Source organism: Cyanistes caeruleus, chromosome 3 (assembly GCF_971803275.1).
Source record: "Cyanistes caeruleus chromosome 3, bCyaCae1.hap1.1, whole genome shotgun sequence".
In the NCBI taxonomy this organism is placed as follows: Eukaryota; Metazoa; Chordata; class Aves; order Passeriformes; family Paridae; genus Cyanistes; species Cyanistes caeruleus.
Genome location: NC_141703.1, coordinates 90947988 through 90964979, shown reverse-complemented (window position 1 = coordinate 90964979; position 16992 = coordinate 90947988). Strand labels below are relative to the sequence as shown.

At 43.9% G+C, this 16992-nt stretch overlaps 1 long non-coding RNA gene across 1 annotated transcript; it reads right to left on the bottom strand.

The window, feature by feature from the left end:
* Window positions 1-3155: 3155 nt before the first annotated feature.
* LOC147654335 (uncharacterized) lies at window positions 3156-15586 on the bottom strand. Its single transcript, XR_015284972.1, has 3 exons — window positions 10958-15586; window positions 8093-10893; window positions 3156-4346 (listed from the first exon to the last, which is right to left on the bottom strand). It is a non-coding gene; the product is annotated as an uncharacterized LOC147654335 (long non-coding RNA).
* Window positions 15587-16992: the final 1406 nt, after the last annotated feature.

Sequence of the window (16992 nt, the reverse complement as noted above, 5' to 3'; positions counted from 1 at the left end):
GAAGGGATTATTTCGAAAAACCAAGTTTTCCACAGTGCAACAGAACATCCCTCTTTTCTTTGACTGTGAGAGAGAGAGAATAAGAAATGCTGCGACCTTTTGAGGAGTATGGAGTAGGATGGGGGTGAGGGACACAATGCACAAAACCAAGGCATTCTTCTCTCTGGGGTCAGCTGAGCTTTGGTGGACACACAGCAACCACGATGCACCGACTGCTGCAGGTCAGAGGGGCTGTCACTGGCCAACAACAGCCCAGCTTTCTTTTGCACAAAGGTGGATAAGGGACTGTGGCTGTCTTGCTGCCTCCTATAAGCTCCTGGCCTGGGTAACCCTGTGCCTAGACCAACTGCTGAGTTTGGAGCTTGCTGGTGCAGTGCAAAGAACCTGACAGTGCCATCACAGCTACCAAAACTTCTGCTGCAAGCAGGCCTGTGTCCCTTAAGGAGTGGCACAGCCCTCACAAAAGCATCCTTGTTTTTCCTCCTCTCCGTTCTCCCCTCTGAGTCCCTGGTCTCTTCTCTGCTTCTTGGTGCAGCACAGCTCATGATCCACTCCCTGGAAGAGTCCCAGAGGAGCACTCCTGCACTGAGACCAGTGCAGAAATCAGGAGTGGGATCTCCAACACTGCAACAGGATGTGCAATCTGTGTGTTGAAGATGGGAGAAAAATATCCCTTTTAACCTACCAGAAGTCAAATTTACTTCTGAGCTTCTCAAGCTAGAGATACCATGCCATGGCAAGGCCTTGCTCTCAGTATTTAAATATGAGTAACATGCACTTGACAAGTAAGTGCCTGTCTGGTAGAACAAAGAGATTTTTTTTTGCCAATCATCAACCAGAGGTGAAATTTTACTTGCATGCATCCCCAAGACAGCACAAAAAGTGCTCCTGAACTTTGGGCCATATTTAATGTTAAATTAAATTAGTTCTCTGCAAGTGCAATTCTATTCCAAATTCGTGGCATCTGCAGACTTACAAACTGATATGCCACAGGAGAGCACAGATGAGAAGATGTTCATATGGGGGAAATACACACTCACAAATGCATCCACATTGTGCAGCTGCACAGTGTATTATTAGACTGGCTTCTCATTTCACTAAATCAGATCACTGCAGAAAGGAAAGATCTCAGATGTGATGTTCTAATGAAACATCAAAATATGAAGGTTGCTTGCGTTAAGGAAAAGCATAAAAGCTGCTGATAAATCCCACAAAATTGATTGGTATATGAAAACATTCAAGTAAATACATATAAAGGTGAAGGAAATAGTGAGAAACAACTGCTAAAGATGATCATAGATAGAATAAAAGAAGATAAAGAAGCAACTCAGTTGTGCTTGTCTTCTCCCTGAGGAGCTCAACAAAGCCTCAGAGCTCCTCACAGCCTTACGCTTCAGGTAACCAGGACCCTAAGCCAAGCCAAATCCCAGGGCTGTCCTAGCTCTCATGAAAGCCCAGACATGCCATTTGCTGCTGGTTAGATCCCCTGCTTGGCTCGTTTGGGGAACAGGTCCTTGTTGTCCTTTTGCTGCATCTCAGTGCAAGGTGACTGTGGCAAGAGCAGGTGACATAGGCCAGCCTCTTCTGCTCACAGCCATCCAGTCCCCCACAGCCCCTGCCAGGAAAGCAAATCAAATTTATCCAGGAAAGTGAGGCACCACGCTTCCCCAGTTTTCATGCTACCAGCTGGTCTAATTTTTCTTGACGTTTCTTCCGTAACAGCAACTGCAATGTGTCATGATTAATTAAGCCAAGCAGTGGGCAAGTCTCAAAGGAGAACACACATCTGCCGTGACCTTCCCCCACCTAAAAGCCAAGGAGTCTTTCCTGCCATGGGGATGGAAGGGAAAAGGGAGAAGGAAGCAGTAAGGGTGAGGTATTGTCCAGCAGAAGCACAGTGAGCAACCTTGAACTGCCAGTGTTCAGATGAACATCAGCACAGCTACAGCACTCCAGCTCAGAGCAAGAACCTTGGGCCTTGTTATTTAGTCATTCAGACAGACCCCAGCAGACTTTGCAAGGTGTGCATCAGAGGTCTGGCACGTAATTAAGGCTATTTCTCCCCAAATCTGAACATGGGGCAGAGTTTGTTGGAAGATTGCCAGTGAAAGGGTCAGAGATCAGTGTGTATCTGTGGTCTGGAGACAGGGCTGACCTTCCATTCACAGCCCAAAATGTGGCCTAGCAGTGAAGAGCGTAGCTATGCTTCCCAGTTTCAGACTGGGAAGGAAAATGGATCCCCAGTATAACTAAAAAGCAACACATCCAGTAAAAACACAAGACATTAAGTGCACAGCAACTGCTTTTCATGAAGTCAACTCTCTTTCTTGGCTGTGGCCAGGAGAGAGGTTTGCACCAGTGTGTGTGCAGCTGTAAAGGATGCTCCTACCTCCAGACAGGTGCAATAGCAACACAGTGGCACAATATTCAGCCATTTCCCTGGGGCCTCTTTTCCAGCCAGAAGGCAAGACATGGATCAGCCCTCAGCTCAGTGGGTCTCGGTGGCAATCATCTTGGTCATTAACAAGAGAAGATGACACTTGAAAATGCTGGGATGTTCTCACTCCCCCTTCTTTTTAGTTGTTTCTTTCAGTTCCAGCCCTGCTGCCACACCTTTCATGCTTCCAGTAGTCAGATGAGAAGCCATTGCTAGTCTCCTCTGTGCTTTCATTATTAATTCACACAAGCTGAGCTCTGTCATTTTCATCAAGTGGTATGTGGCTCACTAATAAGAGACATTCTCACAATTATCATAATGTTTTCAGGCAGGAAAGGTATATTTTAGTTATAAAAAGAAGCTGTCTCGGTATCTGGCACTACACGTAAGATAGAGATGTCATAACATCCTGTACAGACAAAATTATCTAAATACTAGTGTTGGTTGATTATCAAAAACCCTGATCCATGAATCAGCCTTCTGCTCGACTCACTCCGCATGATGATGCATGTCAGTTTCTGGATAACTGTGGAAATACTGTGCTGAATGTCTTCTAATTTTAGCAAAGATTTACATTTGTCCAAAAGACTTTAATGACAGTATATTTATTATCATGCTCTTAAAATTAATCTTCTCATCAGAGACCACCAAGAGGGACTGCTGTATAACCGAGGCCAGCTACAGATAGAACAATGAAGAATGCATGGCACAACCTGAAACTTATTAGTTAAAATTGTTTATTAATAACTTTCAAGAAAATCTACTGGGAGAGAAACAGGATTGAGACACAATTCATGCACAGAAAAAAAGAGTGTTACATAAGCACTGCACCATTGAGCCCACTTTACTAGGTAGTAATAGCAGAACAACAATCTCTAAGCTGTGTTGTACAGATGTTACAATGCAGGGTGTTAAAGGGTTTGACCTTATTTGATATACTCTGCATTCTTCAAGTGCTAAGACAAAGTCCCAGATGAGATACTCAGCTATATTTTCGCTCCTTTTCTATCAAAATAAGGGTAACTATTTGGCAGAAGATACACCAATCAAGCCAGTCTGGGTACAGAAAAGGATAGGTTTTTTCTATACATGCTGTTCTTGCAAACATCCAGTGCTGTGGATTTTCTCTCTGACACACTCTTGATGTATATTGGCCTATACATTATGAATACAGATATTATAACGGTGTATACAACCTATTCCAGTAAATCTCTCATGCTCAGACATCTCTAGATACACCTGGACTGCAAAATTCAAGCCTGACTCCAAATCTAAGTCCTTCCTTGCCCCACCATTGATGAAGAGCTCTGTGTCTGTCAGGGTTCATAATGAAGAGGCTCTATATCTCCAGAGACATGGCATACAATTCTCAAGGTCACTGTTTGTCCTTAGGCGTACTCCATCTGCATCCACACCCCACAGCTTATTGCACTTTAAGCCTGTCCACGTGGTAAGTGGTTTTCTAATACCAGCCATAATTTTGCACCCAGTTGGCATGTGGAAGGCTATATTAAGCCCAGACGATTAATGTTGTCTTTGCTGAGAAGCAAGAAAATAGTCTCTGTGCTATTATACTTTGTCAGCTTTCCCAAACACTTCAGGCAACTAATTCTGAGGGCTTTTTGACTGAATTGACATAAAACACATCCTTCCCCTCCCGTTGCTTTTTTAGATGCTTTAGGTTAATTTTGTACTGAAATCTCAGAGGTCATTGGCAAGAGCATGTTCTGCTACTCACCAGGCACTTGAGGAAATTTATGAAGACAGTCAGGTCCCATTTCTTCTGGTCATCCTTGGTGGGTTTACATGCCAGCATAATGTGTAGGAACATCAAATTGCTCTTTGTCATGAGAAGCTCCCTGGATCTGTCCATGGGGAGCTGTTTTGAAGCAGATATAGTGGTCACTGCCTTCAATAGACACAGGAAGAAAATGTGGCCATCAGTAGATATCAAAGTGGAGAGAGGTCACCTGGAAAGAACTAAGAGAACTCTAGGAAATCCATCAGAATAAAGTCAGGAGAGGAAGTTATTTATAAGATAGACAGGGTGGGCAAAAGGTTTCAGAGCAAGACATTTATATATAAATTTATACATACATTTATACATTCTTTACTTCTGGGGTGGAATTTGTGAATATACCCTTCAGAAGACATTCCAACTCAATATTCAGTTTCCAAATACTTTATAGATCATTACAGTGTGAAATAAGGTGGAAGGACTGGTCTTAAACACCAAACTGGTATTATTCCCACAGAATTGGAGATTATTCTTTGGTAACCACCTTTTCCAGATGCTTGCTTTTGTTATTGACTGACATGGTGCACACCAAGGTGACGTTTGCAGCTCAGGAGTGAGAACTGTGTGTACTCACAGCCAGTGTAAGATGTGGCTTGTCTGGACTGTGGGTACCTGCATGGGAACTTGGGGCCAAATGTCTGCTTACAGTCAACAGAAAAGAAGTCAATGCAGGCTGCAGACTCTGGAGAGCCATTCAACTCATCAGCTGTGTCTATTGTGTTTAACAAGAGCAGCACAACTCCCCAGTGCACCACCTGCATTGACTGGATCTCTGCAGAGTCAGAGCTTTCCACATATCTGCATTTAAGCAATGCAGCTGGAGGTAAATCTTGCTGTCAGTAAGTTTTGGAAATTCACTCATTGCCAGATTCTAAAATGAAACATGCTTTAGTCACTGCATATCCTGTTGGCCTTGCCTTGTTGTGTTCTGCTTTTTTTGTAGCTTTCTCTAGCATTAGGTATCTTCCTTCAAAGTGTCAATTGCAAACACAACATGCCCTGATATCAAATATGTAGGTTATTCTTTTGCAGACTCAGATTGCTTTATAACATACTAATCAGTGAGACTTTAATTTCTCTGACTCATGTCATCCAGGTAATGGGGCTTCAGCAATTTTTAACAAAAACCAGTCTGAGGGCAATCAATCAGACCATTGATTTCTATGCACAAAATGAGATGTTGCTCAACTGCAACATTTTGACATCCACTAAGTACGAGATGCAGTGATATGGAAGTGAGAACTGAATGTTTAAACTCCTCACTGTAGATAAATTGTCTCAGCAACATTTCTCCTGTCTGCAGCGTTGCCATCTCTTAACCAATAAGCACTTTCTGTATGGACACTGCATTTTGCTGGCTGCCTTCCCACGAGTTTTGTGAATAGGTAGTTCCAATGGTGCAAGCTCCTCACTTGGAACAGAGAGGGTATTGATGAAAGCTGCTTTCAAATCAGTTCAACCCCTCTTGGATCAAATGACATTTGGGAGACAGAAGACCTTCTGTTACATCAGAAAGAACGAAGTTATCTGTTTTACTGTGGTTTACGATGTCAGTGCAGTGATGTGCAGAACACAACCAACAAAACTACTGCTGTTGTGCACCACCATTTCAAAAGGAATACTAGAATCTGTGTTAGTTCCTTGGCACGTGACTTTCAAAAAGGCCGGTGAATAGGGAGTTTAAATCTCATCTCTCTGCATCTGCTCCAAAGTTGTTGTTTTTTGTAATGGAGAGACCTAGCAGCATACTTTCTACAGCATCCAAATGATTAAATTTTCCAGTACTGGACAATGTAATCTCTGATTAGGCCGAGTTGCCCATGCAGAGAAGAAATGAGCAGTAAAGATATCATTCTCTTGCTATCCAAGATATCTTAACATCAGAAGTGATTGTGTAGTCAGTGTTTCTCATTCCTGACATATTTTGAACTCTTAAAGAAGTTCAGGGACCCATCTCCACTCTTCTTGGATTGTAGGGCAAACTTCTCAGCTCAAGAGCTTAATGGTGGGAGCTCCTGAGGAATCAGGCATTTCATGCCTGAAGACTATTGCCTTCACCAGTCTCATAAATAACACAATAGGAACTTCAATAAGATAGACTGCATCTTTTTCTTCAGGCAGAAAATCACACACACAGTTCCACGATTTATACAAATGCAGAGTAGCCATTTGCCTTGTAAGACAGATGACCATTATGGAGATCTTTTCTCACATGTTGTTGGAAAGCTGAAAGGCAATCTACTACACAATCGATAGCAAGGCTTTGGCAAAGAAGAAGGAAATTGTCTGTCCTCCATATCCTGACTGGAGAGGGCAATATACTAACAAGGTGGATAATGACAATGAAACACTGGAATAGTTGCTTGGTTGGGGGGGTGTGGAGCCTCTATCACACAGATGCTTTGGAAAGTGGTTTTACATCTGTCAGGAAGGACACTATTGAAGTTGTTGCTGTCTTTTGAAGGAGAATTGATTAGCACAACTTCTCAAAATCTGTGAAGGCCTACAGTTCAGTAAAAGCTATAGTATCTGGTCAGGATCAAGGCCCCACAGGCAGGCATTGTGAAGCCAGGCCAGACAAGATGGTTGGACACATCAGTATGAGGCCCCCTAGCCCACACTGCAATGACTTCTGCATTGCAAAACATCTGCTGAGGACAGCAGCAATTCAGCTATAAAGGAAAGCAGGACTTGTCCTTGATATTCAAATAGCAAGAAGCTCCTAGGGTTTGGGCAGAAAAGAGCACTCTGTCTCATACAAAGACATTGCAAAACCCTTCACTTGAGTTACTTGATGCAAAATATCTCTGCTCATTCATGCTGGAGCAGCTAAATTAAGTGTGTTACTTTGTATAAATCCTTCCTGTTGTCAGCGGGTTGCCTTTTACTTATGGCCATTGTCCCTTTTGTTGCTACAAAGGAAAGAAACATAGCAGAGAGCTTTTGTTTAATGAGCCATCACATTTAAACATCATTTGTCTCAGTTGTTTTCCTTTTCTCATCTACCTTTGCTCATTAAACTCCACCCTGCTTGCCTGTTAACAGCATAATCATGGGGAGCAATAGCATCACAAGATTCCTTGTACCAGCGTGATGCTGCTACCCCTGCTGCTTTCCCCTATTCACCAGCTCTGATGGGGCTTTGCTTGCCTAGCATTACAGCCAGGGTAGCAGCAGCTTCAGAGTCAGCTTACTCCAAAGGCTAAACAGCTGGAACTGTACTTCCCCATATGGAGCAAGGTTTCAGATGGATTTTCTTGGTGCTGCCTGTGACGTTCACCTTGTCCTTCTGCATGTCTGTCGCAGCCAGTTGCCAGCCCCTTGCCTCTGCAGAGGGTGTGCGGCAAGGGAAAGGGCCGTCAGCCTGCTCTGTACAGATGGCACGTCAGCTGTGGCAACATTCATTGGGGACAAGGACAAAAAAAAGTGAGGTAGAGGAGTGGCATTTGTGCCCCTCTGCAGAAGTGCTGCAGGAGATTCTCCAGCATAAAGATTCTCCTGTGCTTCTTTCCCTATCCAGGAGCTTCAGCAATCCTAACCCAGACAACCTAAGCCAAGCAAGCAGGGGAAGCAGCAGCCTCACTAAGAGGGCAAGGCTTTGGGATAAGGGAGTTACTCACTCCAGTCATTCAATGACTGCAGAGATCTTAGCCAGAGCTAGAGTGAGCAAAGACAAATGTCATTTCCACAGTTCTAGTCTTCATGTGTGTGCTGAAACATAAGCCAAAAAAATTCCCCTTGCATTCCTGAACCTCTTGCTTAGTCAGTTTTGGGGAGGAAGGGTACACTCATTGACTCTTACTATGGCTTGTTTTTAGTATAAAGAACTATAATAAAACTCAGAATCTGTTATTTACCTCTGTGGTTTACACTGCCATCTCTTCTCAGCTATCCAGCACAGGAACGTTCAGGTCCTGATGGATGGCACTTGGTACCTGTGAGGGCAGTACTAGGACCAGGGAGCTGCAGCAGTACTCTGCACTACCTGTTGCTCGTCATGTTACCTGCATGAAGGAACACATGATGAGTTTAGCCTGCAGCTCACAGCAGCCAAGTCCAGGAACCAGTGGTGGGAGATGCCAGCAGTGGTGGCATGAGTAGGATAGTGACCCCACAGTGACCCACCCCCCACTAATACAACTCTTGTTAACCCTGTCAGGAAGGCAGGTGGTGCTCAAAGAAAGTGGCCATGTCCTTCCATCTGCACTACCATTAGCTGGCTCTGTTATGTTTCTCATCTATACCAGATAGCTTGAGGGTTTGCATGGGATCTCATCAGAGGGTAAATCAAAGACCTGAAGTTCATTAAAACAGGGAAGACTCTACACAAGGAAGACATTTCTGAAAACATATTGTAGGATCAAATCCCTGCAGAGATGGTCAAATTTGAATATTCTTCCCAGACCATTAGGAAAACTTAGTAGACACTGTAACCTCCAAGTAGTGGGAAGGTTAACATCAACCTCAAATAAAGTCCACATGTCAGTTCTCCAGTCGCTCAACCTTCCTGTGAGCTGAAGGCAGCCAGGACAGAAAATATTCACACATTTGGACGTGCATATTCCCATTTTATACTAAGCTACTGTGTGCAAGCAGCTCTGCCTTGACCACCTGGGTAACCCTGAGCCCCTTTTCTCAAGCTGAATTGTTCATTATAACTACCAGGCTCATAAGAAGAAGTATTCCTATGGCAGAATGAGGAACCAAGAGGCAGAACTTTTCTAATGGATGGCAATTGTGCTTCTTTGTCAGAACCCAAACCACACCACATATATACATATATATATATATATATATATATATATACACACACACACATGGTGCTGGGCCCATCTTTCTTAATTAGGCTGTGGCTACTTTCTGCAGACAGCTCAACCTCAGCAAGTCAGAGCTGAACATCTGCTTCTCCAAGGGTTAACCCAGTGAGCAATATGAGTAGGGTTCTTTCATAGTGCAACACCATTCGAGACTTACAGAGGGGCAGAAGAGTTGCAACTCCTCCATACTCACTCAGTGTTCCTGATCTTCATCTCTCCTTTTTTCACCCACCCAGGCTGAAAAAAAAATTCTTCCAGCCTTGTTAATTAGTCTGTATACTTTTCCTTCTCAGGAAAAAATGACACTTTCATAACATCAGGTCCAACACTAGCACAGCATAGCTAATTCCTCTTTCATGAAGGGCTTGATACAGAGCCAATGAAGTCTCTTTTGCTCCTCTTTGATTCTTCTTGTCCAGACACAACTTATTCTCTCCAAGCTAAGCTCTTTATTCAGCAATACCCTCTAGATTTTGTCAGTGCAGGGAAAATTTACCAGTATAAACTAGGTTATGAGATTGAAAACTAAGAAGTTTTACTGGTGAATGTATGTATAGAAACTCCTTTGCCCCTTTGTTTTAGTGATGTTTTTGGAAGAAGCTTAAATTAAACCAAAAAGTCATTTATTCTAAAAGAATGCCTGCAGGGGACATAAACCAATAGTGCCTTAATTATGCCTGTATGCTCATTTTGATTGCTTTAATGTTTCTAATTACAGTGTTAACACTTCTCCCATTTGACAAGCAGGGAAGACAATTTGGCTCAACCAAGGAAGCTGGAGCATGGGTTATGGGAGATGTACATCACCTTCCAGAATGGCTTGCTCCTGCCAGCTTGGAAAGAAAGGATGCTCTCATTGGCATTCTGTTATTTCAGCTTGCTCTTCCGCTGGGGCACTGATGGGGCAGCATTTTCAATGACAATGCGGTGGCAATGAAAATGCTGCTATTGCCACTTCTGGCAAGAAAACTTTGTGGACATATGCAGAATCATAGAAAACAACATTGAAAGAAACTGCAAAGAATGATCTCTGCTTTCCTTGTGGGAGAAGACAAGATTCAGTGTGTTCATCCAAACTTCTCTATAGGCAGAAGGCCTCGAGCCATTTATTCCTGTGCTTAATTACTGTACCATTAGTAAAGGCTTCTTAATGTCTAACGAGATCTTCCTTCTGTTTAAGCCAATTACATATTGTCCTGTCCCCCTGGAGACACAGCACTGATTATTACTTCAAAGCATGTTAAGGCCAATACCAATTTAACAGCAAAGGCTAGATTGTGAGTGAGGTATCTCAAAACTGATACTTACATATATTTGGATGAAAGCCATGGCCTGGACAGTTTTTTAGAGGTCTCCACAGAAAATCTGAGTGCTAAAAATCTTCACTACAGAAAATTTTAATCCAATTTCTTTAGATGGAAGAAAAGGATGAGAGCTTTTAACTACTGCCTGCAAAAACACGCTTCTCTTACGTCCAGAAATATGTTAATTCAGATCCCTTAATAACATAATCTGAACTATAATTTAATTGGTAAGCAATAGATGATATTTATATCTTAGTAAATTTAATCAATGTATTGAATACGGGAAGGGCTTCTAGTCTCTCAGCTCTAAGATTGCAGTGCCCAAGGTTGAGGCATGTCCTCGTGGTCAAACAAGGTTTCTGTCACCATGTTATTCACTGCTGAGCCAAGACAGCATATCTAAAACAAGGGCAAGAAAAAGAAAAAACCCCATGGAAGTCAATAGAATAATGCTTCAGATAAGTGTATCACTCTCTTTGTAATCAGTTCCACCCCATTTTCAGTCTCAGAGTCAGCCCCTGTGTGTGTCCTGTCCCCCTGGAGACACAGCACTGATTATTACCTATTATTTTATGTTTTATTATGTTATTTTGATTATTACAAAAATAAACCTTTTTATTTCCCTCTGAAAACACTGAACCTTTAAAAGTAAGTGGGCCAACTCCTCTGAAGTACTCTTTTCCTGGTTCATTCTCTAATGCTCTCCTTGACCACATCCCAAGAAATTTACCATCCTGACCCCTTCCACTCGTAATCCTAGAAGATCACCTGTTTGCAGCATCTGGCTCCCCCTGCTCCCAGGAGAGCACATCTGATTTGATTTCTGTAGGCACCAAGACTGCTCCCAGATTTTCCAGGAACAGTAGTTATTCAGAGCCAGGTGGAACATGCACTTCTCCAATTCCTGCAGATTAGAACATTCATGAAAGTTAAGGTAAATTACCAAAGATGTGAAATGAGTGCACGTGAAAGAATGTTAAGCCCTGCATGGATATTTGGAGATAAAGTGACCTTTGCTTTGCTTTTGTTTAATTGTCACCATAGTGAACTGTGGCCATTTTCCTTCTGTATCAGAGCCCCCACAAAGAGGTTAAGTGCACTTCAACTTCTGCACATTACCTCACACCTCACACTAATTTGTCTTAACTCCCCATGTAAACAAGCCCTCAGAAGACTGGATTTTTCCTCTCTTATGTGATGGTTCGCTTTGTCACAAAGTGAAACGAGTTGGAGAAAACCATTTGCAGTGAATTTTACCTCAGTTGTGCCTGCAGTGACATATTTGTTGTGAACTGCTGCAAAACTTCTCCCTCTGCCTAAGCTAATTTGTTTTTTCCTCTTGCACACACCTATATTGGAACAGTTTATAATTAGTAAAGCAGCATCCCTCTACCAGGCAGAAAGGGAACTGCTGGCCTGGTCTACAGGTGAGGTACAGAGATGATCTAGGGTGATTAACTGCTGGGCAAAGGATCACACAGGCTGTCAACATCTGAGCACAGAAATCATCTAAACCCCGACCTTTTCTGCCCCCGGAAACATCTTTTCTCCTCCTCTCAGTGTATTTTTCCTTATTAGTAATAGTCCACGAGCTTCTTCAAACCTCAAGATCATGCCAATTTTGTGGGAAAGAAAAAACCAAAAATTACTGCCATCTGCATGACTACCATCAAGGGACAAATCTTTTTCTCTCCCTCTCCCCCTTGTATTCCATCCTCCCTTTTTACTTAAGAGCAGTAGGAGACCTTCACATTAAGATACTGAACCCATCACAGTTGGAGGTGATGGAGGCTGAGACAATGTATTTTTAGTCATTTCGATGAATTATGGAGATGTGAAGCTGATAATTTATTGAAGAAGGGAAACGGGGGACTCTATGTAAATGTTTTCAGATGAATAATTAATGTGCCTTTCTAGCATCAGGGGGTCTTTAATTAAAGCCTCTGTTAAACAAGGGAAGGCAGACAGGCCTGGCTCCTTGCAGCAGCTAATTGCACCTTTCCCATGTACAGCTACGATTCAGAGAAAAAGTTATCATTTGCATCAATAAAGAAGGACAAATCTTACCTAGAGTGAGTGGTGGGAGGCTGTAGAGGCCAGTTGTGTGACCCCAGTGCTTAGGTGATCTGCATCATATTTTAAATCAGCTTGGCATACAGGCCAAATAAGGGGGTGTGGGGAAGAGAGGATGAAGAGGGTACTCTGGCCACAAGACTTTGAAGAATGCAGAAAGCCCCTCACAACCATCTCTGAATTACAGCCTCTTCAAGAGGCACCTACTGACACAATTATCCAGGGTCTTGCTGTTGCTGTGTGATACATTTGCCTACCAAAATCATGTTCCATACCACACCTGCCTCTCGCAGTGCCAGGGATGGGTTACCAGCAGAGGGGAGCACAGCAATGAGGCAGTGTTTGCAGGATGGAGCAAAAAGGCAAACCAGAGTCTTCCCAGTACCCAGCTGGTGTCCTTTTGCCCAGCATCCTACACAGGCTGAACTTCACATCTGGACCCTTCCTTCCTTCAGGGGTTCCACAGCTGATGGAGACAGGATTGGATGAAGGTTCACCGTGAACTTCAACCAGAACACAGCATCCCCTCCCTCTCATGCCATGCGATGGCAAGACCAAACTTAAGCCTTCTGCCTTAAAAGGACTGGACCTTACAGAAGGTCTGTGATCATTTTCCAACATCTAAAACCATAACAGTTTCAGGAACTAGAATTGGACAATTAAGGAATGACAAAACCTGTCCCAGTTAATACTGCTGAGAAGCTTCTAATACAATCCCAAATTTGACTTATTTAAATGCCATGGGAACAGCAGGTAAATTTCCAAACAGAGAACAAAGTCTTGTTTTCCTTGAGAATGTTATCTAAACCAGACACAGATTAATTAGTTTTGACACCTTGGCAAAGAAACTTAATCCCACTTTTTTCATTCATCTTTATCTCCAGTAACATACCTGGTAACATTACAAATGAGGGAACAGGAGTCAGCTGAAACTTTATTTTTAACAGAAAGGGTTGAAAGGGTTAAACAGGTTCCCGAAGCAAGCATTTCCAAACACGTAAGCTAATAATGTCTCTTTCCTGCACTGCAGAAGACTGGACTGAAGGAGACCTCAAGGGTCGTTACCCTAGTTACCTAGTCCATGCCAGTCATCTATGAAAGAGGTTTTCCTTATCCTGTTGCCCCCACTTTCTGAAGCCATACTTGAGGCATTCCCTTTCATCAAACTTAGAGCAGAAAGACAATTTGGAGAACACCCCTTCAAGAAAGGTCTCACTGATTCCTGCAAACATCTTGGTTTTCAGGAAAGCCCCGAATCTTCAGTATCGAAAGCATGTGCTTTCTGTTTGCCCACACCAATGCTCTTGACAGGCCTGATAGGCCTGCGAGCTCAGGGAAGGTTTACTGCTGTGCTTTGCGGAGGCAAGCGCTGCCAGAAGGTGTCGGGGGCTGCTGCACTCCGAGGCCCTGCGAGCAGCTACGAAGCTCTGCTGCTCTCTGCTGGGAAAAGCGGGCAGAGCCCGAGTTGCAGGACAGGCTGGGGGGGAAGAGCTGCATTTGCCAGCACACAAACACTCACAGCCACCTGTACAAGCACAGACACCTGTGTACAGCCTCCTCTTCAACATCGCTGCCAGAAGCACACCCACATCAAAGTTTGCTGGTACAGGAGCAGTCTGGATGCAAATCAACACCCCAGCCACCTCTCCTCCCCTTGCACCTCAGCCCTCTGCCTCATGCAGGAGCTGGCTTTCTCCACTCTCTTGCACTAACACCTGCTCTCCTACCAGCCTGTTTTTTTCTCAGAAACCCTCTGGACTGAGGGCATAACAATTAACCCACCATTGAGGTAAGGAATAAATGTGCAGGGCAGCCTGATGACCCCTACAGTGACCGGTCAGGACACAGATGAGCAGAGATGTCTCTCCAAGGACCCCACGCCTCTGCTTCACAGCCTAGGGGGTATTTTGACCATTGATCCATGACCTAAAGCTGCTCTTTCTTCACCAGAGCTCAGGAAGGCTTTGACTATGTCTGGCTGCAAATGTGCAAAACCACAGGTCAGAGAGTTTTGGGGCTGCAGCATGAAGAAACTGCAAGGCTCCTGCTGTGGGTATCGACTGGGCTGCAGCAGCTCATGGATCATGTGGCGGGTGAGCTCCGTGCCCCGGCCACCAGCCTCAGCCCAGGGGAAACCCCAGCTTTGGACAGCAAATCCCACACAAAGGAGGGGGACAAATCCCCCAGCTTGGTGCTGACTGAGGTCCTCTACCCCTTTAAGCAATGACATTTAAATTTGCTGATATGTTTCATCCTATGCATCTCATTACGATTTTCAAGTAGCGGATGAGGCAACCGGAATTTGAGATAGGCGTTTTTAGGATTTGGCTATTATATATGTATATTTACAGCTCAATAAAATAAGAAGAAATATTCAAAGCAAACAGACTGTGGAAAGTGATTTCTTCCAACTCTCCATTGCAGACTTGCAAGAAACCAATCAAAGAGGCTCAAGAGTGGTTTGAGCGTAATTTATTAACCCAAAAGGGCCCGCATTGTTAACCAACATTATTTATAGTGAGCAGCTCAACCATTTCTACTGAACAACTGTGCGATACTGCAGGGACAAATGCAGTGAGTTACTACAGAGATAGGACAAAACCAGCAGCAGGTCTTTGTTACAGCTGTTAGAAAAAGCATCCCCAGGAGACAGACACTGAATCTCTAATGGCTATCTTATTTCTCTGACAATTTATTTAAGTTTTAACTTAACAGCAGGAATGATAGCCACAGTTACACAGTGACTCCCAATAAAGGAGTGTATTGCTAATCTGCAGCTGGTGTTTTCTTATTTATTTCAAAGTCTTTAAGTTCCAGACTTAGCATATGGTGCCATATAAATAATGATATAATAATGTGGTTTTGCTTTCCATGTGCCTGTGTAGAAAAAAGCCATGTGATTTATCTTACATGAGCATTGTATTTAAGGCAATATTTTGCTCAGAATTTTTAATGCATTTAAAATGCATCTTCTGCTTTTTTTAATCTGTTCTTTTGAAAGAATAAACAGAGCAGTGATGTTTATTTAATAGAGTCATTCATCTTACTTCCCTGTGCAAAATCCTAGCTTTCCAGACCCAGCAGCCAGATCCCTGCAGTAGGCAGTGGGGTTGGAAATGGAGAGATCTGCTGTTTACCAATGAGGCACAGATGAAAGAAACACATGGGGCTCAAGATTTACCCACAGCACGACACTATTTGAAGCCAGCAGGCTGCTTAGTCCTGTCCAGTAGAGGATAGAGAGGAGAAACCTATGGGAGAAGTCCTGCAGGGAGTCATGCTGTGAACACAGCACTGGGATGGCTCAGCACACAACCACAGTAACACACAACTGATACCAAGATGCCTCCTCCAGATAAAACTGTATCAGCAGTTACAAAAAGCCAGCAGTCCTGTGTTGTCTGGAACCATCACTGTTACATGGAGAAATGGGACATGCAAGAAGGGATCAGAGAGGGAATGACCTGGCATCCCGTAAGTGCCAACAGCAGTGCTCCAGTGCAAGATGATCTGAGTGGTCAGCATGGCTGAGGATATGGACAGCACTGTCATGAATCTGGTACTGGACAGTGAGGCAGCCACTTCTCTTAAAATGCCAATGGCATAACCTGAAAAACACACACAAAGTGAACTGCTCTGAATGGAAGTGACATCTGGAAGTTTAGAATAGCTTTTGAAGTCCTCTATCTCCCCTCCTCGCATCCCCATAAGCCCCCATGGCAGTTTCAGCCAGTTCTTTCAAACCCAGCTCTTGTCAGACTGGAGCATGAACCAGAATATGTCAGAAGCTAGTTACTGTGGTAACCCAGCACAGCTTTTATCTTTATCCTTTCATCTCCTCTTTGGGGAAAACTGGCAGTCTGTTTATTTGCTTTTTCTGATGAAGTTCATCACGCAGAACACCAACTGTCTGGATCTGTGTAAAACTGAGGACAGGAGAAAGTATCTCTCATATCAATGTACATGGAAATATTTCTTTCGGCACTCTACTACCCTACCTCTTGCTTCCCTGATTCCCTGTACAAGCTATTTGACATGTCCTTTTCCAGGACCGAGACCAGAACTAGAACCAAGACCAGAGCCAGGACCAGGGCCAGTGCCAGGAACCACCACCAGTGACATCCTGGTCTGCATCAGGAATTGTGTGAGCAGCATGACCAGGGCAGTGATCGTCCCCCCGTACTCAGCACTGGAGAGGCCACACCTCAAATCCCGTCTCTTCTAAATCAAGCCCACTTCTGGGCCCCTTCACTACAAGCCACTGAGGTGCTGGAGTGAGTGCAGAGAGGGGCAATGGAGCTGGTGAAGGGTTTGGAGCACGAGTCCTGCAAGGAACAGCTGAGAGAACTGGGGGATGCTCAGCCTAGAGAAAAGAAGGCTCAGGGGGAACCTTAGCACTCTCTCCAACCACCTATAAACAGATTGCAGCCAGGTGGGGGTTGGTTTCTTCTGCCAGACAACCAGCAGGTCGGTTGAGGGCATGGTCTTAAGCTGCGCCAAGGGAGGTTTAGGTTGGACATCAGGAGAAAACGTGGTTAGACATCGGAATGGGCTGCCCAGGGA